This window comes from Siphateles boraxobius, unplaced genomic scaffold (assembly GCF_051911475.1).
Source record: "Siphateles boraxobius isolate OS27281-9 unplaced genomic scaffold, OSU_SipBor_1 183, whole genome shotgun sequence".
In the NCBI taxonomy this organism is placed as follows: domain Eukaryota; kingdom Metazoa; phylum Chordata; class Actinopteri; order Cypriniformes; family Leuciscidae; genus Siphateles; species Siphateles boraxobius.
In genome coordinates, this window is record NW_027508792.1 from 471239 (window position 1) to 496445 (window position 25207).

Here is a 25207-nt window from a genome sequence, read left to right on the forward strand (position 1 = left end):
CATCATCGTCTATAATTCAGTGTCTAATATTTTAAAAACCGAAGCAGCAAAACAGCCCAAGGAAGCACAAACAAACGAGACTATTTTGCGTGGATTTCGACAGTGCTTGAAGTGGGGGGAAACGGAACTCCTCCAAGTTTGCAAGTCCAAAAATACATTTATGGTGAGATTACTACATTTTATTTAATTAAATGCATTTATGGTAAGATTATTATATTTTCATGTCAATCTGTTCATTCTGACCACGAACCATGCGCTGTAACTTTAATTCAGCGCGTGCAGCGCAGCACAGCAGAAATTCGTGACAGTCCCGGCCCTGATTGTCCCAAAAATTAAACTAAAGCAAAATCTTTAGCAGCCTAGTTATTGTCTGAGAAAACAGTAAAAACTGCCCGTGGAGGTTGATTCGTGAAGAGAGCGCAAGTTGCAGCAGCCGCGAGCTCAGTGAATGAATGTGCAGGAGCCAGTCGTAAAGGAGTGATTGATTTGTCGCACACTGTATCAAAAAATACTTCGGCAATGAACAATGACTACATATTAGACTACTAGTTAATGCATCGACAAAAGAGAAACTCACCAAAAAGGTTAGTATATTATTTATATTTTATGTAAAACAAACATTTTCAAATGTTTTCAGATAGCTAGTGTTAACAGCAAACTATCAATTTTTTTCTGACTGTCAGCCGGTCGCTGTCGTAACGGTGATAATATGAATTGGTGTAGCCTAAGTTAAGTTTACCTATAGGCTATTAGCCAAATTATAAACTCTTTGTTTAACGTTTGTGTGTTCCGCTGCCTCTTTAACGTAAGTTTCTCATCAGGCGGAGTCGTATGTAACTTAACATTAATCGTGGCGAACTAACGTGAAATACTGTGGTAATGTGAGATACACGAAACCCTTGTTAAAGTGCGGGTTTTAAACAATATTTTGAAATTCATGCTTTGATTTATATTGAGGTTTGTGATCTGGATAATGACATCTGCAGTCTGCAACGTTGGAGGTGTGTGTTGGAGACTTTTCCTTGCCGTCATAACGGTGATAACATCAAATGGTAGGTTAACTTGACCTAAATTAGCCGAAGTAAACTTAGCCTACTAAACAGAGAAGCATAATAGCATTTGTATGTTCCGTCCCCTTTTTATCAAAACTTAGCTATAGGCAGATGTAACAACATTAACAGTGAGATAATGTGAAAAATACCGAGGAAAACTTAAGTTAAAGGGATAGTACACCTTAAAACAATAGGGAATGCGGAGTTACATCACGCCGTGTTGCATTATGGGACGTGGGCGCCATCTTTACAGGCACGGTCTCTCTGTTTACCTTTTCGCCGGCCGTTCCTATGGCATTTAAAAGTGGGTGTGTTTGGGTGAGACAACGTAAAATTGAAGAAGAACGGAATAAATGGAGAAGTTGAAACAAAAAGAGAAGGGACCCTACCGGGAAAAATTGAATGCTGCTGCTAAAAAACGTTATTTGGACAAACTTTCCACCATAAACAACGTCGATCCATATGATTTGGCAGCCCAAGACTGGATTACGGATCCAGACGCACTACCTCCTCTCACATATCCGGACATCGTCAATTACCTTGTTTTTGGATTGAGTGCGTATACTTTGCAGGAGTTTAAGAGCTATAAATCCATTGAAGCTCATGCACAGTTTTGCAGCGGCTGGGTATGTTGCAGGGATGTTGTGAAAAGTGTAGTTTTTCCTCCTGAGTGCGGCAACCCATGCGATCCGGTGTCTTCTCGTTAGCTCCTCGACCTGCTTCCCTTGTTGTTTCTTCCAAGAAGGAACGCTGAAAAAACGTACCCCGTTGACCAGTTTCCTCCCTGAACGGTCGTGTGACCTGCTATGGCAATCCCTTATCGAGCAGAACTGACCAACCATATCTAAAATAGTGATAGAAAATCCAAAAGCAGCCTCCAACACATGAATTTCACTACAGCGGAATGAGCGGAATAGGGCGCGATCCTGTAAATATGGCCGCGGACCCATAATGCAACACGGCGTGACGTCATCTCCGCATTCTCTATATTATGAAGCTGCAGACTCGGAGCCATAGACAGTAAAAGAAATGGACACAGCGACCCCGTTGATTTCAACGGAGAGAGTTGAAGCCGAACATGGGCACTCACTTCCTGATAGCCAAGCGTTCTGCGCAGGCTCAAACTGAGCTTGATGACGTAGATGTCACGTGAGCAACCTGACTGACAGTTTTAAATCTTCTAGTAGCTGTGCCAAGACAAATCTGAATCACCCATAGACAGTCACCCAACGTTAATCGTGCACAGAGACGGTGAAGCACGACCTGCAGCAACTTTTGGTAAGTATTCTGATTAATTATTTTGTCATTTTGCTTAATATTTATTTATTTAAAATTTAACGTCAGTACGCCATATTAAGTTAATGCTTTATATTAATAAGTTATGTAAAATGATATTCAAGAACTTATTAATTTATACCCAATATGTATATGTAAGGAGATACTAGGCAAAGGCTAATTATTGCTAACTAAATGATAGTTAAGATTAGTAATTTAACTTAAACAGCTAATCTAAGTCGAATGTAAGTCAAATGAGTCATATTTATTTAACCGCCCAAGAAGCGAATGTTTTAAATATAATTTGCACGGTGAAATTAGGCATTGGTAAAGATAGCATGCTTGCTGGGCATATAATTAACATGATTTAGTATTGTAAAAACATAATATAATGTTTATTAATATACTACAATACTATTAATAATTATAATAATTAATTTAATATAACATATTACGCTATATAATTACAATATGACATGATAAAAGAAGTGACTAAAATCGACTTTAAAATAGCCTACTTTAGGATTGTAATCGTTTGAGTAGCCTATCTGCAGTTCTAGTAATTTTAGTTAGTTTAGTTTATTTTGAACATGTTTATGTATATATCCATTAGATTTAAATATTTGGCTAGTACACACACACACACATAATACAATCAAAAATAACAGATAAATAAATGCATGTAGGCTACAGCACAATCTTCCAAAATTATTAAAAATGATTGTATTGATGGCGATATTTTTTTTCACAGGATGGTAGGGGAAGACCATGAATATTCATTAGGAAACTCATGCCTGATTGGTCTTAACCCCAGTGACTGGTAGGTTTGGGGAGGGGTTAGGGGTAGGTCATCAGACCCCCAGTGACGGGTAGGTTTAGGGGCGGGGTTAGGGGGTAGCTCATCAGACCAATCAGGCATGAGTTCCCTAATGAATATTCATGAGTTTTCCCCTACCATCCTGTGAAAAAAAATATCGCCCCCCGGAGGCAGCTTCAACTTCCGCCTAATGGATTACCCCCTTGCTCGGAGCCTGCAGTTACAGTCCCCCACCCAGAGTCCCGCATCCTCAGACCCCCCGTTTTTTGAGACAGCACCTCCTGCTGTTCGGAAGATTGTATAACACCCTTATCCAAATGCCATTGAAAACAATAGGATGCAATATTACGGTCTCGTTATTAAGTCTTAAGTTAACCAAATAAATATTTGCGTCCCCTGCTTAATGCATGTGCCAAAAAAACTCATTGTGTTCTCTGACTAACAAATTACCCAGTAGTTATTTTTTGAGCGTGGGTGTAATTGAAAGAAAATTACTGATGGAAGGGATACAATTACAGATTGAACTATCTTCTGAAAAATATTATGTGATATTATATTGCTAGAATGTTTTTTTTTTATTCAAATTCTAATTTTTCTTTCAGTTCAACCTATAATGGTCTAATTAACATTATACCATGCTAACATTACAGAACCTGTTTTTTGATATTTTGAATGCGAAGTAAAACTCAAATAAGAATATTCAAACACCAATAATAAACAATTCTGTACTTTATTTAACGATCCCCTAAACATCATCTTGCTGTAAACAGGACAAAGCAAAGAAAAAAGGAAGAAAGAATTGTGAGTATCTTTACTTTTCGTCTTCAATTGCATAAAAAAAAATCCTCATTTATAAGTCGCTTTGGATAAAAGCGTCTGATAAATGAATAAATGTAAAATGTAATGTAAATGCATAAGGTAAAATAATTACTTTCTGGTAGGCGAATATTCCTTCTTTTTTCAATCTTTTTGCAATCACTCTGTCAAATTCCTTGACTTCACTGAATGCCATTGTCAAAAATATTGTGTAATAATAAATAATATTTTTTTTCTTTGTAAATGCAAATTACAAGCATACCTATGACACATTCTAGCTCACATGTTAATACCATAGACTGGTTAATACATAGTGAAGGCATAGTAAATTTGATTATTAGGCAATTGTATGAGTTGTAAATGCCTGGTAACAACTTCATATCACAGTTAAATTAATATTGATTCATTTTAATACTTACGTTTTATAAGTTTTAGGAGAAAATGTCCGGTAATTAAAAAAAGGTCAAACGGTAAATCTGATTAAATAATTAATGATGACATTCTTTGATATTAACACCTTAAATTATATGTTTATCTCTGTAAAGCTGCTTTGAAACAATCTACATTGTTAAAAGCGTTAAATAAATGAGGATGACTTGACTTGACTTGACTTAATGTATTTAATTGGTCTACTTTAATGTCAACTAATTTTAATCAAATTTTTACAATGGCTTGTCTACAAAAAGTCACAGGTTAAAGGCTAACGTTAGCTATCAAAATATTTTCGGGGAAAAAGGCGAAAAAACACAATAACGGCTCAAATTTGTTGGTGTATCAATGAGCTATAAAGTAGTTTGATTAAAAAAGAAATCGAATGAGTATGATTTGCTAAATAAAATTGACGATACTCACGTTTTGGCCTGAGTTCTTCACATTTTTATCCGATCGAATTTGATATGAGGCACTGTCTCGAAAAACGAGGGGTCTGAGAATGCGGGACTCTGGGTGGGGGACTGTAACTGCAGGCTGCGAGACTGCAGCTTCATACTACTCCCTTGAAAAGGTGATATTTTGTCATCATTTACTCAAGTTGTTGTTCTAAACCTGCATGAAGTTCTTTCTTCTAAACATAAAATAAGATATTATGAAGAATGTTGGTAATGAAACAGTTGCTGGTCCCCATTGACTTCCATAATAGAGAGGGGGAAAAAAAACTATGGAAGTCAATGGGGACCAGAACCTGTTTGGTTACTCATGTTTTTAAAAAAAACTTTTTTGTATACAGCACAAGAAATAAATTAATAAAGGTTCTGAACAAGCTGAGGGTGAGTAATTGGTGACAGAATTTTCATTTTTGTGTGAACTAACCCTTTAACCCTCTGGGGTCTGTAGGATTACAAATTTTATTTAAATGTTTAATTTAGATTTCCAATACAATAGTATTTTATATTGAGAAAGTTTATAAATGATGAGACCAGGAAATCTCTGCAAATGGTAGGGGTTACCAGCAGGATATTCCTGACTGTCCCATCTCATTACGAGAAGGCTAGGCTTTTCCTGTTCTCATTGTTTTACCGGGTGAAGAGTGATGCTGAGCAAGTTTGAACAGCTGCTATTTTATTACTGAAACCATTTGTCTAGGAGTTGTCATCTCAGTACGAGAAGTCTATGTCTTTCCTGTTCTCGTGTCTCATTCTGAGCAGGTTCCACAATCTGTATACCTTATTTACATTTGCTTTGTTTTCAGAGAAGTCTCCACCTATATGCAATCCCTCCCCCTTGAAATGTATATAAACTACAATGTAAAGTTCCCTTAGTTAGACTTGATTGAGATGACTACAGCGACGAAATAAAGAACTTACACCCTCAACAATCTCCTGGTCTGCAACTCTATCTTTTCTACACTTGAGAAGATAAAAGGTTTTCAACAGGTCCTTCATTTCAGAATCACACTCAGGACCTTCGGGTCCAAATGGGCCGGAAGGGTGGGATTCATATTTATTAAAAGAAAATCATCATTTTTTTTTTACTTTTCTTTTTTGGTGTTTTGAGAATTTTATGATTTATAATTAATATTTATGCAATAAATATGACCCATTTCCCCCCAGTTTTCCCCCCATTGAATATAATAGAAAATTATATAAAAAAAATATATATATTTTTTTTATTTTTTTTAAAGCTGTATTTCATTTTAGAGTCAAGCCTAGTTCCCCTTCAGGGACTACCGCTGCGTGAAATCGCAGTGGGAACGCCCTCAGCGTGACGCGTCTGAAGCATGAATGAAATCAGTCAATGGAGAGAATGAGCGTACGGCGAGTGACGTCATCGACCAGGAAGCTATAAATATCCCCTGAGTACACAACACGCCAGCTTTTAGTTACTTCAGCAGCTCTGTGTCTGAATCTGTCGATTGTGTTTGTCTGTTTTGTCAGGAGTTTTCACTATATATATTTTATATAAAAAAAACAATATGAGCGAGCAGTATAAGAAGTGTGTTCCCCCCTGTACTCGGTAAAAAATAAGACATCACGGGTGGGGATTCACACAAGCTAAGTGTGGCTTGTTTGGGAGTACAGCAATGCCCAGTCGGCTCTCGAGGGAGTCGATTGTCAGCATTGCGAGCGTTTTCCCTTGAGAACTCTGCGCTCGCAGCCATCGCTCTTCGAGGAGAGTGATTTGCTGCGAGCTCCCCGAGGCTCGGGTCCCGCTTCTGTTGAGGCAGAGCGGCGGCGCTTGTCTTGGGGCTCGCAGATGGATCTCGCTGGCGACGTTGAGACGGGCTCCGCCCTATCTCAGCTATCTCCGACGAGATCTAGTGCCTCTCACCCGGCTCTGGAAGCACGCGCGGCGGCGGTTACTTCTGCCCGGGTGGAGGCACATGATGATGTTGAATTGAGATTTTCCAGTTCTGAGGAGCTGGATGTCGAAAGTTTTGCATCAGAGAAAACTAGTTTATCACATTATACTGCAAATGAAGAAGGTTTGATGGATGTATTATCTCGGGCTGTTGAAAAGCTAAAAAAAAAAAAAATTACAGTATCGAGTGGCCAGCTGATAGACAGGTTTCTAGAATTAAAAGCAATCTAGATGATAGATTTCTGTCTGCACGACCTCAACCTTCTAGCCGGTGCTTACCGTTCTTCCCAGATCTTCATGCTGAGGTTTCAAAGACCTGGGTAGACCGGTTTCAAGCAGAATTTACACAAATCAGTCCAATGCTTATGGTTACATTGTTGGTGCTAAATCTGCTGGTTATGTGACGATACTGTAGGCGGAGGAGACGCTCGCGAGCTATCTCTCTCCTGCTTCATCGTCTTCACTTAAAGCACCGGCTCTTCCACCAAAAAATAAATAAATAAATAAATAAATATATATACCTCTGTGCTGGTGGGGAAGGCTTACTCGGTGGCTCGGCAGGCGGCTGCATGTTTGCATACGATGACTTTTATGCAGGCTTTTCAGGCCGACCTGCTCAAAGGAAATCTGAGGGGGGTCCCCGCCGAGAGAGACTTGCGTTCACCTCCCTTAAGGGTGCCCTGTCTCTCCCGGCGCCCTCAGGGGCCCGTCCTACTAACCCTGCCGAAACAGGGCGTAGAAGGGTCTAGCGAGTGCTTTTACCGAGGGACGCTCGCCGCCTCTAAGGAGGGTTCTAGTGTGTTCAGACCAGTCGTTCCCTGCCGGTGCGCCGTTACAGGGCACTGTGTCTGTCACGCAGAATGTTCAACCAGAGCAAAGTCTTTCGTCGAGTTCGTCTTCAAAAAGAGCACAGCAGAAGCGGAGTGTCACGTCTCGTGCCCCCCTGCAGAGAAACTGGAGGGACGAGGCGGGGTGCTCTCCGGCGCGGCCTTCTCGGGGCAGGACTGATCTGAGGACAGTCATTGTCGCCAGAAAGGCCGCGTCGAAAAAGTCCTGACGAGCTGAACGTCAGGACTCTGAGGGTGGTCCCCATCGGGAAAAACTTGAGTTCACCGCACAAAAACACGGTGCCCTGTCTTTCTCGATGCCCTCAGGGGTCTGTTCTACTAACCCTGCCTATACAGGGCGTAGAGAGACTCGGCGAGCGATTTCCCGAGGGACGCTCGCCCCCTCCAAGGAGGGTTGTGGAGTGCTCAGACCAGCTGTTTCCTGCCAGTATGTTACAGGGCGCTGTGTCTGTCACTCGGGATGTTCATCCGGAGGCCAGCCTCGAGAGGCTGGTTCCCTTAGTAGAGTTCCTGGCGGAATGGGTCCCCCACCCAGCAGGGAGTTAGGATACTACTTCATCGAAAAAAAAAAAAAATCCTGACGTGCTGAACGTCAGGGTTCTGAGGGTGGTCCCTATCGTGAAAGACCTGAGTTCACTGCACAAGAACACGGTGCCCTGTCTTTTCCGATGCCCTCAGTGGTCTGCTCTACTAACCCTGCCTTCACAGGGCGTAGAGAGACTCGGCGAGCGATTTCCCGAGGGACGCTCGCCCCCTCCGAGGAGGGTTGTGGAGTGCCCTGACCAGCTGTTCCCTGCCAGTACGTTACAGGGCGCTGTGTCTGTCACTGGGGATGTTCAAATCAGATCCGAGGACTGGTTTGTCACGATAGATCTAAAGGACGTTTACTTCCATGTATCTATCCTCCCTCAACACAGGAAGTTCCTGAGGTTCGCTTTCGGGGGCGAAGCGTACCAATATCGGGTTCTTCCGTTCGGCCTAGCACTGTCACCCCGAACATTCACGAAGTGTACGGATGCTGCTATAGCCCCGCTGAGGTTACAGGGCATCCGCTTTCTGTACTATATAGACGATTGCTTGATTCTAGCTCAATCGGAACAACAGGCGGTTCGGCACCGAGATGTCGTTCTTGCTCATATCAAGTGACTGGGGCTGAGGCTCAATGCCAAAAAGAGTGTTCTTTCTCCATTACAGAGAACCACTTTTCTAGGTGTAGTGTGGGATTCAACGACGATGCAGGCACGATTGTCACCTGCTCGTATTGCTTTGATTCTCGCTGCAGTAGATCAGGTCAAGCTAGGCCAGTCATCCACTGTAAAACAGTTCCAGAGACTGCTAGGTCGCATGGCAGCTGCGTCCAACGTGATACCTCTTGGCCTCTTGCACATGAGACTGTTACAGTGGTGGCTCAGGACCAAGGGATTCTCCCCGAGGGGAAATCCGCTTCGCATGATCGTGAGTTTGCGACGGTGTCATCACGCCCTGATCATGTGGAAAGATCCTTGGTTTCTGTCCCAAGGCCCTGTGTTAGGAGCTCCTTGTCGTCGCGTTATGCTAATGACAGATGCCTCTCTCACGGGTTGGGGGGCGATCATGGATGGTCGCCCGGCTCAGGGTCTGTGGGAGGACCATCATCGTCTGTGGCACTTAAACTGCCTAGAGATGTTGGCGGTGTTTCAGGCTCTGAAACACTTCCTCCCAGACCTAAGGGGCCACCATGTTCTTGTCCAGACAGACAACACATCGGTGGTTTCTTATATCAACCATCAGGGGGGTTTGCGTTCTCGCCCGCTTTACAAACTGGCACGTCAGATCCTTCTATGGTCCCAGGGGAAAATTCTTTCTCTGAGAGCTTTTATCTCCCGGGGTATTTAAATCAGGGGGCAGACATCCTGTTAAGACAGGGGCCGAGGCCCGGGGAATGGAGTCTTCACCCTGAGGTGGTGGAACTCCTATGGAAACATTTCGGTCTTGCCGAGGTAGACCTATTTGCTTCTCGAGAAACATCACACTGCCCGCTGTGGTTCTCTCTCAGCCATCCAGCCCCGCTGGGGTTGGATGCGATGGTACATCCGTGGCCGAGGTCACGCTTGTACGCTTTTCCCCCGATCGCTCTGCTCCCAGGAGTTCTGGAGAGGGTTCGCCGGGACGGGCTCAGTCTCCTGCTAATAGCCCCGTTCTGGTCGGCCCGGGTATGGTTTGCGGACTTAGTGTCTCTCCTCAACGGCTCTCCCCTAGAGATACCGATCAGGAGAGATCTGCTCTCTCAGGCGAGTGGGTCGATCCTTCACCCCCGTCTAGAGCTATGGAGGCTGTGGGCTTGGCCTCTGAGGGGGCCCAGCTCATAGATTCTGGTCTCTCGGCTGAGGTCGTTGAGACCATCCTCCGATCCAGAGCTCCCTCCATGAGGAAGTTATATGCCGCGAGGTGGAAACTTTTCACCTCTTGGTGTGGAGAGCGCCAGCAGGACCCAGTTAACTGCCCGGTTGGTACAGTCCTGGATTTCCTGCAGGACCGTCTCTCCACAGGGTTATCCCACTCCACACTGAAGGTGTATGTGGCGGCCTTAGCTGCTTACCACACCCCTTCAAGTGGAGGTTCCCTCGGGAAACACCCGCTTATGTCTCGCTTCCTTCGTGTCACCTTGAGGCTGAGGCCTGCAGTTCGCACAAGGGTACCAGCTTGGGATCTGGCCATCATCTTAGAAGGTCTCTCCCTTGCTCCTTTCGAGCCCATCGAGGAAGTTTCGGAAAAGTTTCTTACTCTAAAGACTATCCTTCTTCTCGTTATCTCATCTCTAAAAAGAATTGGAGATATTCAAGCACTTTCGGTGGCTCCCTCGTGCCTGGAATTTGCTCCTGGTTGGTTAAGGCCTTTTCTTTCCGAGACCAGGTTATGTTCCTAAGGTTCCAACTGTTTCAGTTAGACCTATAGTTCTGCAGGTTTTCTGTCCTCCGCCTTTTCTGACGTCAGACCAGGAGAAAATTAATTTGCTATGCCCAGTTTGGGTTTTGATGCTTACGTCCACAGAGCTGCCCTGTGGAGGAGATCGGAACAACTGTTCGTCTGTTTGGGTCACCTAAGAAAGGGTGTCCTGCATCTAGAAAAAGGATGAGCAAGTGGGTGGTCGAGGCCATCCCACTTGCTTATGGTTCGGCCCATCAGCCTTCACCTTTGGCTGTAAGGGCTCATTCCACCCGGAGTATGGCTGCTTCTACAGCTCTTCTTTCAGGAGCTTCTCTTCAGGACGTTTGTGATGCGGCAGGCTGATCCTCACCGCACACTTTCGTTAGATTTTATTCCCTCGATCTTAGCTCCACTCCCGGGGCTCAGGTTCTCTCGTCGGTTTGTGTCTCCTAATGACACACGACGGGGATTTGGTCGTATGGGGATGTGGGTATTGCGTTCCCACTGTGATTTCACGCAGCGGTAGTCCCTGAAGGGGAACGTCCCGGGTTACGAATGTAACCCTAGTTCCCCGAAGGGACGGACACTGCGTGTCCTGCCATACTCTCGGCATCCCCTTGGGTCGCTGCTTCAGTAACTTTTAAGCTGGCATATTGTGTACTCAGGGGATATTTATAGCTTCCTGGTCGATGACGTCACTCGCCGTACGCTCATTCTCTCCATTGACTGATTTCATTCATGCTTCAGACGCGTCACGCTGAGGGCGTTCCCACTGCGATTTCACGCAGCGTCCGTCCCTTCGGGGAACTAGGGTTACATACGTAACCCGGGACGACTTCATGAAAGCAATTTTTGAAAAGAGATGGATTCCATCTGGTGGACAAACTGAGCATTTTAAAAATGCAAAACACATATGTAATCTGAATTTATTAGTTTGTTTATGTATAAAAGTGTGTGTGTGTGTGTGTGTGTGTGTGTGTGTGTGTGTGTGTGTGTGTGTGTGTGTGTGTGTGTGTGTGGATGTGTCTGTTTTGCACTCTTGATGTTTTATAGATTTACCCCTTCACTGTTGTGTGCTTTTTTCTGGATCGTGGCTGATTTGTAGATTGTACGCACAAAAAAACTCGGTATTTTCACATTTTTGCCAATTTGCCATTCATTTCCTATGCGGGTCCATTTGGACCCGAAGGTCCTGAGTGTGACAATTTTTTTTACAACCACTTAGATTATTCAAATCATGTCCCCAATTTTTTGGGGTGTTCATATACCAAGTACCAAAAAAGTCACCAAATTTCAGACCATTCCAATGAAGCTATGATTTAAAAAAATATATATTTAAATGCGTCGGGTCCATTTGGGCCGAAGGACCCCAGGCAACACCATTGATCATTATTTTGTTTTATTTTAAAGTTTGTTGTCTGAATCATGTCGTCTGCAATGTCGGAGGTGTCTTTTGGAGTCTTTTCTTGTGATTGCCGTCGTAATGGTGATAACATCTACAGGTGAGTAAGATGACATCAACTAAATTAGCTGAAGTATGTGTTAAGCAGGCAAACATAATGTAATGTAACCAGGGGCATAGCAAGCTTTTTAAAAGTGCGGGGGATGGATGTGGTCAGGGCCCTGTTTAAGAATTCAGAGGGCACAATGTCTTGTTGGCCCCTCCTTAGGCAGGACAAATGTAGTTTGTCCAAGGACATTTAAATTTGGCATTAACATTATGCTGGGGCAAAGTTTATAAATGATCGTTCTTTCCCATTGGATTTTGTAATACTATGTTGTGTGGACCTCTGTCCCTCTAGGGGGGTTTGGGGGCATGCTCCCCCGAAAGAAAATTTTGTACATTTTAAGGTTAAATGCATCAATCTGGGGCACTCTGAGAGCTCAAAATTAAGAGCTTCAACTGGCTTCGACCCATGAACTGTGCACATTGAACAAAGGAAAAGCATTGCCTTGTACCTAAAGAGGGCTCAAACTTATTTTTAGTTATGATATAGGGCCTAGAGTCTCAGTCTACATTACATTATCACTGGTGTTTTAGAATGCCAAACATTTATTATAATAATATAATAATGATTTATATAATTATTCCTATGACTGAAAATCCATATAAATGTATGCTAGCCTACAAAAGAAAATGAATATTTCAAAAGTAAATTTTATATAACGCTATAGAATAGGAAAATTATAATACTTTTGTCCTAATTTCTTCACTTGCAAGAAAAACCCTTGAGTTTTTATTTTGGAGATAACACCAAATCACCATGCTGAATGATCGCGTGAGCAAAGTGCGCACTTTTCTTTAAATCACGCAACACAAACAGAATGCCTACTTAAATAAAGTATTGTGCTGTTAAGTCTAAAAAACTAAATATAATACCGAAAACACTCGACATGTCAACAAAACATAAACATAACATCTTCCCAATCATAAACACATATTAAGCTTATTTAATAACCTCGAAAGCATAAACACTCATTCAAAGTAGGGAGACCGGGGGCAATTGTAACAGGGGGCGATTGTAACACACTCAATTCCTCCAATCAGAAACAAGCTAGAGTGATGACACTTAATCTGTACATGCCCAGTAGGATTCTCTCTCTATCTGTGGAAAAGAAGCGAGAAATTTTCAACTTTAGCAGAAGTTGTTAACGACAAACTGATTTTGAGGTATGAAAGTTATTTTTTGGGTATTTTTCTTCTGCTGTCTAAAGTTTAGATGTCTGTGAATTTTTTACTTATATACATTTTATCCCTCGTTTATTGATTAAAAATGAACATGAACAACCTATGCTAATTGGGTTGGGCTAGCTAGCACATAAGATTTTGTCATGGCTGCAGTATCGGGGGCAATTGTAACACTGTGTTACAATTGCCTCCGAGCCACAAGGCCCATTGTAATAAGCTTGTTTGTGTGTGTTGACATACTTTTCTGTTAAAAAATGAACATATTTCACTAAATTCTATTGTAAAACTTCATTTTAAAAGGGTGTATTAAAATAAATGTTTGTTCCAGTATTAACAAATCTTCAATTAACATAATTTTTTTTATATAATGCGTGTGATGCCTGACATCTAAAAAAAATTGAACCATATACAAAAAAAAACGTACTCGGTTACTTACGTAACCTCGGTTCTCTCTAGAGAGGGAACGAGTACTGCGTAATATCTTACGCTATGGTGGAAAACCTCTTTTCCACGAGATATTGAACCCAAAAATTATCCTTTAATTTTGATTTAATGTAAAACGCTGTGCAGCAGCATGCAGACATAGGCTAGACGGCTCACGCGCCTATTGGCTGCCCTGCGGCAAAAGCAGCAACCTATCGAGAGAGGCCCTGCGGGACGTGATACCCAATGGGGGCGCTTCGCGCCCATTTCTTCACGTCCCGCCAGAATAGGCGTGGCCTTGGCCTATGAATACACTCGACAGGCTGATACAAACTGGTTTTCATCGCTGAAGCGCACCAGCGCTGTTGTATGCACGGCAAGATACGCAGTACTCGTTCCCTCTCTAGAGAGAACCGAGGTTACGTTAGTAACCGAGTACGTTCTCTTACGAGAGTATCTCTCGTACTGCGTAATATCTTACGCTATGGGGAACACAATGCAACACGCCGTGCATACTGGGATCCGACACCAAAGTCCCAAGGGCAGTAGCCCGGGGCTCATATAGTGCATAATCACCGTTGACTCACAGAGAGTCGGAGAAGAGAGGCTACAAGCATCATTCCCCATGAAATAGTATCCCACGGGAGCTAGTTATGTTAACAGTTTTTCACGCAGACAGGGTGAATGTGTTCAGCCTGAACTGGGTATAAGTACGGGTCATTCAACACCCATGGAACTGTTCTATCAATCAGTGAGCGATGCCCAAGCAAAACTCACCATTCTGCGCCGGCGCAGCGGGGCAGATAGTACTGAATTCTAGACCGACAACAGCTTGGCCTGTAAGGCGAGAACCTCTAGGTTATAAAACCTTATAAATGTAGATGGCGAGGCCCAGCCTGCCGCCATACAGATATCTTGCAAGGGAATCCCGCTAGTCCACGCCCACAATGAGGCCACGCCTCTCGTGGAGTGCGCTCTGACACCCAAAGGACACTGCAGGCCCTTAGAAGTGTAAGCCAGCGCTATGGCATCAACTATCCATCTGGATAGGCTCTGTTTTGATGCGGCCAGTCCCTTGGAGCGCCCGCCAAACAAAACAAAGAGCTGTTCAGTCTGTCTGAAGACAGACGAGCGGGATACATAAGCTCTCAGCGCCCTGACGGGGCAGAGGAGATTAGCATCCTCCTCCTCATTATTCACCAGGAGGGCGCAGAGGGAAATAACCTGAACGGTGTGTTGAGGGATTTGGGGACGTACCCGTGCCTTGGTTTGAGTATGACTTTAGAGTCATTAGGCCCTAACTCCATACATGACGCGCTTACTGAAAGCGCTTGTAAGTCCCCTAAGCGCTTCACTGAAGCAAGAGCCACAAGAAATACAGTTTTGAAAGACAGGTGTTTCATGTCTGACAAATGGATCGGCTCGAATGGGGCACCTTTCATGGCTTCCAGAACCGTAGAAAGGTCCCACACAGGGACTGAGGGGGGTCTGGGAGGATTCAGCCTCCGAGCTCCCCTGAGGAATTGTACGACCAGGTAGTTTTTCCCCAGTGACTGGCCAGACGTTGGTTTTGCAAACGCTGCTATGGCCGCCACGTAGAGCCGTCTAGTAGACGGGGCTTTAGCCTGCGTGATCGTGTTTTGCACTCCCTCCGGGAGGTTATCGGGTACCCGTTGATGGCCCATGTGTGTAGGGACCATAAATCCGGGCGAGGATGCCAAATCGAGCCCTTTGCCTGAGAGAGGAGGTCTCTCCTCACCGGTATAGGCCATGGAGCAGTGCTGGTCAGCTGCATCAGGACTGGGAACCAAATCTGGTTCGTCCAGAGCGGAGCCACGAGCAGCACTGGGCTGTTTTCCTGTGACGCCAACAGGTCCACCTGTGCTCTGCCGAATGTCTCCCACAGCAGTTGGATCGTCTGCGAGTGCAGCGACCATTCCCCTGCTGGGACATTGTCTCTGGACAGTCTGTCTGGTCCCAGATTCAGGTGACCAGGCACATGCGCTGCCTTCAGTGAAAGCAGGTTGTGCTGAGCCCAGACCAGGAGGCGTTCCATCAGCCTGTAAAGGTTTCGGGACCTGACGCCACCCTGGCGATTTATGTATGCCACCACTGACATGTTGTCCGACCGGACCAGGACGTGGTGGCCTTTTATCTGGGGACAAAACGCCGTAGCGCGTTGTCGACTGCCAGCATTTCCAGACAGTTTATGTGTAGAAGGTATTTCTCTTTCCGACCACTGGCCAAAAAACGGTCTGCCCTCGAGCAGCGCTCCCCATCCCGAGGTGGAGGCGTACGTAGACACCACCGTCACACTCGAGGGAGTCCCCAGACTCACGCCTGACTGATACCAGTTGGCTATTTTCCACGGTTCCAGAGCCGAAACGCATTTCATGTCGACCCTGAGGTGAAACAGACCAGGGGTCCACGCCCGGGCTGGAACTCGTGCTTTCAGCCATAACTGCAGTGGGCGCATGCGAAGCAGGCCCAGCTGAAGTACCGAAGATGCTGAGGCCATGAGACCCAGCATTTTCTGAAACCTTTTGAGCGGGACTATAGAGCCGCGACGGAAGGATTCCGCGGCGCGCTGAATGTCCAGTCCGCGCTCCGGCGACAGACGTGCTGTCATAGACAGCGAGTCCAGCACTGTTCCCAGAAAAGAAATTTTCTGGCTGGGAAACAGCGAACTCTTCGCCCAATTGACTGTAAGACCCAGCCTCTCGAGATGCTAGAGTAATGTGGTCCTGTGTTTTATGAGCTCTGAGTGTGATCGAGCTAGAATCAGCCAATCGTCCAAGTAGTTCAAAACTCGCATGCCCTGAAGTCTCAGGGGCGCGAGAGCCGCGTACATGCACTTCGTAAATATACGGGGTGCTAGGGACAGGCCGAACGGTAGGACTGTGTATTGATATGCCTGGCCCTCGAAGGCAAATCTCAAGAATCTTTTGACATGAACCAGTCTCCCTGGTGAGCTTGCGCAAGGATTTTCCTGGTTGTCAGCATTTTGAACTGGTGCTTCAAAAGTGCTTTGTTCAATTGCCGCAGATCTAGAATGGTTCCGAGACCCCCGTCTTTTTTGGGTACCAGAAAATATCTGCTGTATAGCCCCCCTTCGCTCTGAGCCTGAGATAAAGGTTCTATGGCCCCTTTGCTCAGCAGTTTCGCTATTTCGGCTCGAAGTAGATGAGATACTTCTTTGTTTACCATGGTTTCGACACGCGCCGTGTAACGGCGGGGACGTTGAGCGAACTGTAGCGAATAGCCTCTCTTTATAGTGTTCAACACCCATTCCGATACCCCGGGAAGCTTTGCCCACGCATTTGCGTGAATAGCTAGAGGTAAAATGCGATCCGAGCTCTGGCCGCGGCACAGCGGCGGCTGCAGAGCTTCGGTGTGCTGAGACATAAACACTGTGTTTAAAGTGTGCGAGGCGGGGGGCGCGCCGATCACGGCGGGCAGCCTGGTCGCGCTCGGTTTCTCTATGACAGATTGTGGAGAGAGAGCGAGCGGGACAAAACCCGTGGGTTTTAGCGTGTCTGTGAGAGAATGTGGGCGCGGGACAGCAGGCACATTTACTGCACTGAAAACACCGTCGGCTTGCGCTGACTGAATGTGTGTTGGTTTCGTTTTTACAGAAACCGTGGGACACGCAATGTGTAGTGTTTGTGGGCACTGTGTCGTAGGCACATTCACGACGTTTGCACAATCGACATGAGTCGATTTTATTTGTGCTAGCCCTGAACTGTGGCGGGCTGTGTCTGTGTGTGGGAATGGGCACTGAGACGTGGGCATTCTTACAACACTCATAACACCATCGGCTTTGGCCGGAACACCAGAAAATACACTCTTTATTGGATTTATCTGGGTAGCCGTGAAAACGGCTTTTGTGTGCAGGCAAGCGGGCAAATGAACCGGCTTGTTGACTGCTAAATAAGCTGGAACAGTCACATTGCATGGAACTGGACGAGCGAAATGTTTCGGTGAAAATCCGGCCGCAGCGAGATTTGAACACCGTCGCTTTCCTAGGATGGCTAGGAAGGCTTTGAGACCTCGGGCTTGATCTTGATCCTCGGCCGGGGCCCGCGCTGAGGGGGGCGGCGTCCAGCAGAGCGAGAGCGCGGTCTCTGTTCTCGGGCCTGGCGGCGCTGAGAAGCGGCGGCGGGTGGTGCGGGCTGTGGCTGTGAGTTCCGGGCAGACGGCTGTTTCGAGCGACCTGCTGCGGAGCTAGAGCGCTTCGGGAGGAAGTGCTTCATAGCCTGCGATTGTCTTTTGAACCTCCTGGAACTCTGTCCGTGAAATCTTTGACGGCAGATCCGAAGAGGCCTGCTGACGAAATGGGCGCGTCGAGAAACACAAAGCGCTCCGAGTCCGTCATCTCAGACAGCGTTAACCACAAATGTCTCTCAGCCACGGTGAGAGAGGCCATGTTCCGCCCAACGGCCTGTGCAGCAGATTTAGCGGCGCGTAGAGCCAGGTCTGTAGCGCTCCTTAAATGCGCAACGCTGATCTATCCCGCGCCTTCCTTGTCCATTTTTCGGAGAAGGTCGGCCTGGAAGATCTGCAGGATGGCCATTGTGTGTAGCGCCGACACAGCTTGCCCGGCGGCGGTGTAAGCGCAACCGTGCATGGCTGACGTCACTCGGCAGGCTTTAGATGGCAACACCGTCTGTGCTCGCCGTCCAGCAGAGGGCGGGCAGAGATGTGTTGCTACCGCTGCTTCCACAGGAGGAAGAGAAAGGTACCCTCTATCTTTCGCACCGTCCACAGTGGAGAATGCAGCAGAGACAGAGGTACGCATCCTGGCCGAGAAGGGGGCATTCCAGGACCTTGCGACTTCTTCGGGAAGCTCAGGAAGAAAAGGCGCGGGTCTGGACTGTGATGGGGCGTGGTCCTTCTTGAGGAAGCATCCATCCAGTCGGTTGTGCGGGGGCTGCGCGGGCGCCTCCCAGTCGAGGCCGAGGTTTTCGACGGCTTGAGAGAGCAGACGCATCAACTCAGACTCAATGCCAGCCCTTCGTCCAGAAGGCTCGCAAACAGCGGGATGGAGGTCCACAGAGCTCGCCCAATCCTCGCTGTCCGACGCCAGGATAGAACAGGCCTCGGCTGTTTCGTCGATCTCAATGGCGGAAACGGTGGCAGACGGAGGCCGCTGTCCGTCGGTGAGCGACTCGAGCGATGCCGGCGAAGCTGGCGGGCGAACCGGCGAGCTTTGGCGGGCAGGAGAAGGCTCGGGTGCGCGCTGAACACGACGCTTTTTACGGCGCGTCGTAACAGCGGACTGAAGTGCAGGCTCTGAGAAGGATGCCAGGCGAGTCCTCAGAGCAGGGGCGGACTGGCCATCTGGAGCACCGGGACTTTTCCCGGTGGGCCGGCCCGGTACACATATAAAAAAAATATAGCCTACCTATATATAAAAAATGACGGAAATCATAATATTACATTTATTTTCTAAATGGATGAGGGAATCGATCGCGCGGGCGCGGCCAACAAGGAGTGTGTTTCGTGTGCATGCATGTGAGTGTATTGCCCTCCCTCCCTGTTAAGTTTGGTCTACTCCATTGCGTATCTTGAAACACGCCCTCTTTCACGTCCTGGAAACACAGCAAGCCAACGCCGATGAACTAGCGCAGATGAAAGCCGACTGTGTCGCCTCGCATCGCCTGTGTCGCGGGAAAAAAGCCGCACTTGAACACACTGAGAGAACTACAGCCTACTGTTAGCTAGAATGCGCGTTCTGCGCCTGGGTGTAAATGAGACAACTGTCTATTTCTGCAGATAAATTCGTCTATATTCGTCATTCAAAAAGAGAAACCGACGCCGCCGGCTGGCGGCTGCAGATACACACCGTAAACAAAGCAGTGCGTGCTTACCATTCTGAATATCAATCCTGCTAAATATTTTCTTTATTCCACTCCTCTCATGTTAATATTTAAATATTCGCCAAGGAACACTCAGGTAATATGACGTAACATTAGAACAGCCTTCTATCTGTGCTGTTTTGACTTCTTTGCTCGCTGTTTTGTTATTATTCTCGTGCAGTGCACTGACTCGTTCACTATGCTGAACAGCCAATCAGAGTTCCCTCTTTCACCGACATGTCGAATCGGCCGAAAAAAAGCTGACGAGGACCAATTTCAGGCGACGGTTAAAAAAAGCATTAGAGGTAGATGCTGTGAAATGCTTCAAATTAACAGATTATACATTTGGCGCGAAGAGTAGCAGTTCAACAGGCTCTGATGGCTCTAGCTCCCCCTGACTAGCTGATATGCTGTCTTGATAGTTTTATATTAATAATGTTGTGTGTCTTAATGTTCTTCTGTTTGTTTCCCTTTGGTTATGCAAATATGACCTAATATATGTTGTGTTACTTAAAATAAATGTTTAAATAGCATTTATTTTTGTATTGTGTTATATTTTTATGCTATAAGTGGTGTTAAAAAATATTCTGCACATTAATGGGCCAATGTGTTATGATTTGGGATGTGGTGGGCTGCTGTGGGCCAGAAAGTCCAGGGCCACTTTTTGGTCCCAGTCCGCCCCTGCCTCAGAGTCACCATAGGCAGCAGCTCACAGTGGGGGCATCCGCGGTTGACGAGAGCGAGAGCTGCATGATCCTCACCCAGGCAGGAAACGCAGATGACATGGCAGTCCCCGTCGCTGAGTGCGGCTTGGCACGAGCCGCAGGATTTATGCATCTTTAAAAAGACGCTAGCTCTTTTAGAACAATAGAGTGTGAGTTGCAGCGGCGAACACATACTAGCAGTGAAAAAGGATATCAACGCCAGAAAGCGTAGCAGGTACGGCGGCTGAAGGCGGCGAGGTGAAGGCCCGCGGCTTCAGACTCGAAGGCATGTCCCGCTGTAGGCTTGCACTCAGACGACGCGGCTTCTCACTCCGGATCCAGCGATGCAGTAGTGCTTCGCTGAAGAGATGAAAATCAGTTTGTATCAGCCTGTCGGGTGTATTTATAGGCCAAGGCCACGCCTATTCTGGTGGGACGTGACGAAATGGGCGCGAAGCGCCCCCATTGGGTATCACGTCCCGCAGGGCCTCTCTCGATAGGCTGCTGCTGTTGCCGCAGGGCAGCCAATAGGCGCGCGAGCCGTCTTGCCTATGTCTGCATGCTGCTGCACAGCGTTTTACATTAAATCAAAATTAAGGATAAATTTTGGCTTCAATATCTCGTGGAAAAGAGGTTTTCCCCCATAGCGTAAGATATTACGCAGTACGAGAGATACTCTCGTAAGAGAACTCTTGAGTAACATTATTAAATACAACAGCAATAAAGTGATTACTTTGAGGTAGGCTTTTATTTGAGATAAAGTGGGTTAATAGGAGTTATTTCTCAGTGTTACAATTGCCCCCACACACTGTTACAATTGCCCCCTTGGCAGGGGCAATTGTAACACTCTGACTTCTTGCATTTAATTAAATATTTTAGTCTTGTTCTTATAAGTGAAAATATATACATTTTATTATTAATTAGTGCACATATATATGTTTCTTGTATCAAAAGATGACTAGTCTATCTCAAGTAGTTTGTGAGTTATTAAGGAAAATGTAAAATATGTTACAACTGCCCCCGGTCTCCCCCCTGGAAAAGGGAGATGTAAATAACCATAACCATAAGTTCCCGCCTCCTCAGCACGAGTTGACTGAAAAATCTAACACACCAAAAGAGGCGGGACTTAAGGCAGAACAGCCAATCATCAGCCGGTCACACTCAGAGCCGGTGTCATGTTTGAGAGGGAGGGGGAGAGGAGGAGCCGCAGCGAGCGCAGACACAGAGCGGCCAGAGAAACGGAGGATCGACTGAGTGAGGCGTTTGTGCAAAACTGCGGAAAAACTGCAGAAAAAGAGCGGGTGTTGAACCCTCTCACCGAGAAAAGTGTGGGTGTAACTGCCGATGAAACCAACGGAAGGGGAAAAAGACGTATTATTAAATGTATTAAAAATGTAGTTGAGTATATTTTTAGTAGGCAATACAAATATAGTATAGCCTAATAGTGTTGTCACGATACTAGAATTTCTAACTTCGATACGATACCTTGAAAAATATCGATATTCGATACCATTTTCGATACCACAGAGAAAAAAACTGCCACAATATTAAGGGGGTCTTTTTTTTATTTAAAGCTAAATATTACAAGTCTAGAACATGACAATGAGGTATATTTTACATGAACAAAAATGTCCTGAGTTCTATCTGTTAATATTTTTTCATTGGACCAGAGCTAACATGATCCGTTGTGTTTTTATTACCTACTGTTATCAAAGATTAAAATATACTGTAACAAATGCATTGGTCATCGGTCATAAATGCTGGTTAATACATTAACTTAATTTGATGAACAGATTTAAACGCAAACGTGTGTGCATCACACACGGAAACAATGCTCACTGGATCAGCATCTAGTCAAGTTACCTTTATTTATATATTGCTTTTAATAATACAGATTGTGTCGAAGCACTTAACTGTATCAAATTGGAAGATAGAGTGTCAGTAATGTATAATAATAAGGTTACACATTCAATTTTCAGTTAAAGGCATTTCATTATTGAATTCAGAGATGCCATTGTCTAGCTCAGTTTAGTTTAATTAGTATATGTGTAATCAAATTGATGATAATCGCTAATGAAGGCAAATTGCAGAATTAAATAATAATTTTTGAATAAAGTTAAACAGACACACAAGTTAATTTACATCTGACCACAGTTACAATATTTACTTGTCTACGATTCCTCAGTCAGATTATGTTAACTTTAAGAATTACAGTGAAAAAACGAAACACAGACTCATATCAACAACAATACTAGGCCATCTTGGTTAATGTTTCAGAAAAGTTAAAATGAGAAGAGTTACAGTGTTTTAGGATGTTTTTAGCAGTGGTGCAGGTCTGTCCAAAAAACAAACACCCCTGATGCTGAGCATATGCTTGCTAAATGGTACCCCTGGAGCCAATTCCTTAAATGTTTTCTATAAACATTCTATAAAATAATTTTACAAAATGAGTGATGAGAGGGATATTGATAGTCAAACAATCTTTTGGGTGCCCGCAGCCCGCTCGCAGTGTGAAGCGCGTGTCCGCGCTATTCTCCGACATGCCCGCTCGCGGTGTGTAGCGCGTGTCCTGTCCACGCCATTCTCCGACATGCCCGCTCGCGGTGTTCTTTATCAATCAACCAAAGCCGGTCGCGGGGACGCCGCACTCGCCATCTTTCCATTCACTTTTGCTATTTAACCAGAGCGAATGAGACGAGTGCGTCACGTGTGGTGTTTGTCAACGCGCCTTTGGAGAGAAGTGAAAGTGACTGCTCGGCTAGTATTGGTGTATCGATACTTCGGGAAATTAGTATTGGTACCGTTCAGATATTTCAGTATCGATATTTATCGAAATATCGATATTTTTGACAACACTATAGCCTAATGCATTTTTAATACATTTAACAGTACGTCTTTTTCAGCGGGAAGTTTACCAGACAGCTGAGTTAAAGTGCTTTTAAACAATCATCCATCAGTCAGTGTCTGTTCTTTGAATTTGCAGCAGCCGTTCACTCCGTAGGCTACTGTAGGCTACATCACTGCTGACGCTCGAGGAGGAAGAGGAGGAAATGGTTAGCAATATACCATAATCAATATAGCTAAGTTTTGCTAACTAATATTATAAATGTTGTTTAATTTATTAAAAACTACAAACTCCATACAACATATGTCATATGTCAAATCTTAAATGAAAGTCAAGAGTAAATGAGAAAATGAAATGTAAGATCGTGGGACAGCAGCAAATTCTGTCTATCAGTAAAGTTAACCAAAGAACAAAGGGGAACAGAGCAAATTACTCACTGATCTTGTCTAAAGAATGTTTGTAGCTTTAATAAGGATTTTTCTATATTTAATTTATAATTAATGCAGTAATGACTATTTGATAACCTTATTCAATTTCTGTATATTCCGTACCTGTTAGACAGGAAGGGCACAGGTAAATTTAACATTTATTATGGGTTCATGTGAGGATTGTTTAAAGTTAATTTAAATTAAAAGTTGTTATATTTTTGAAGCCTAATGTATCAAATTTGGAGGGAACAATCCTTTTTTGTGTCCCCCCCCACTTTTCAAACCAAAGTTACATCCTTGTGCACAAAACCCCATGTTCCTCACCAAATTAATGAGATGTGTTTTAATCTAAATAAAGGGCAAGTAGGATTGTAAAATGAGTCGATGTGATTTATTATTTATTAAATTACTTATTTAATAATCAAATATAACATGCATTCAGAATCAGATGTAGTGCTTCTATTAAAGTAAATGCAGCATCAAGTTTGAGAGTTAGGGCAAATTCTGTCAACACCAGTCTGAAAAATAATGCATCCCCCCCTTGGGATTCTGAGAATCAACCCTGATGGTACCAAACACCAAAGGCACAGATCAGATGGAAATCTGGAAAGGTCCAAAGAAAAGCATCAGCCTGAACCCCTCAGTGTTTCTCATCAGAGAGCTGTCAACTTTGACTGGCAAAATTACTAAAATGTAACAACACAAACTGACTTTTACTGTATTTTATTTTTTAAGGCCTGTTTTGCTTTTCAGTGTGTGTGCGCGTTTTTGGCATGCTACAGATACAAACGTTCCCCAGACGATTAATTCTTTTTTTCTTCTTCAGCTACTGGCTTCTAGAGGTCAAGATTTGTAATTTGTACTTCTAAAAAGAAAATGTTCAACGATTAAAAAGATTATTATAAGGACAAATGAAAATACAGTAATAATACTGTAAACATTTTACAGTAAATTACTGGCATCCAGCTGCCATTAAGTTACTGTAAAATTTACAGCAATGTCTTTACATTTCAGTTTTGTCTGTTACATTTAAAAAAAATTGTGTTCATCTACTTTAAAATGCTGGCGGACAATCAAACAACCTCTCTACTTCAACAGTGTCTCTGAACTCAACTGAAAAGTATATTTGTATATCATCAGCAAAAAATAATAATTTATGTCATATTTCTGAATGATTGCATTACCTGCTCTCTGACTCGTTGGCTGTCGCTCTGAGTTCTGAGGAAATGATACAAAAAATTCCAGTTTACTGGTTTATGTTACACACACCCACATTTAAGGACAGTGATCTGAAATATTCAGTGTCTGATATTTTCGGTTACACTGGGCGGAGCTTACATGAATATTCTCCTGTTTTGTTTAAAAAAACTGGCCGAGATAGACCATTTAAAACAAGTAAGCCTACTAAGTAAATTGAATCAATTATTCCCACCTCAAAAAAGAAATTAAACCAACTATGACAGAATCAGTATGTAAAGTAAATCTATACAACTAATGTTATTTATCGTGCCATTTATACGCCAAAAATAGTTTTTGCTGCATATGCTACGCACTGAAAACCCCTTGGTTAGGATTAGGGCTGGGGAGTGCGTGTGTATTTCATGCCATAAAGTGCGTATCATATGCACGCAAAAAAAAAATTGGGCGTAGGCCTATATCATCAGCAAAAAGTAATAATTTATGTCATATTTCTGAATGATTGCATTACTTGCCCTCTGGCTCGTTGGCTGTCGCTCTGTGAGTTATGTG

At 44.5% G+C, this 25207-nt stretch overlaps 1 protein-coding gene and 1 long non-coding RNA gene across 3 annotated transcripts in view; one reads left to right on the forward strand and one right to left on the reverse strand.

Annotated features, from left to right (window-relative positions):
• The window catches only part of LOC143741271 (GDP-L-fucose synthase-like), an 82619-nt gene that overhangs the window by 36299 nt on the left and 21113 nt on the right, over positions 1-25207 (reverse strand). Inside the window, exon 1 of one of the 2 annotated variants that reach the window (XM_077233694.1) lies at positions 24643-24690. The exons of the other annotated variant lie outside the window; for it this stretch is intronic. The gene's annotated coding sequence lies outside the window, so the exon portion shown is untranslated. Of the gene's footprint in view, positions 1-24642; positions 24691-25207 lie in introns of those variants that run through there. 2 annotated transcript variants of the gene reach the window in all.
• On the forward strand, positions 709-23234 carry LOC143741256 (uncharacterized). Its single transcript, XR_013204980.1, has 4 exons — positions 709-1052; positions 5186-5225; positions 11922-12013; positions 23169-23234. It is a non-coding gene; the product is annotated as an uncharacterized LOC143741256 (long non-coding RNA).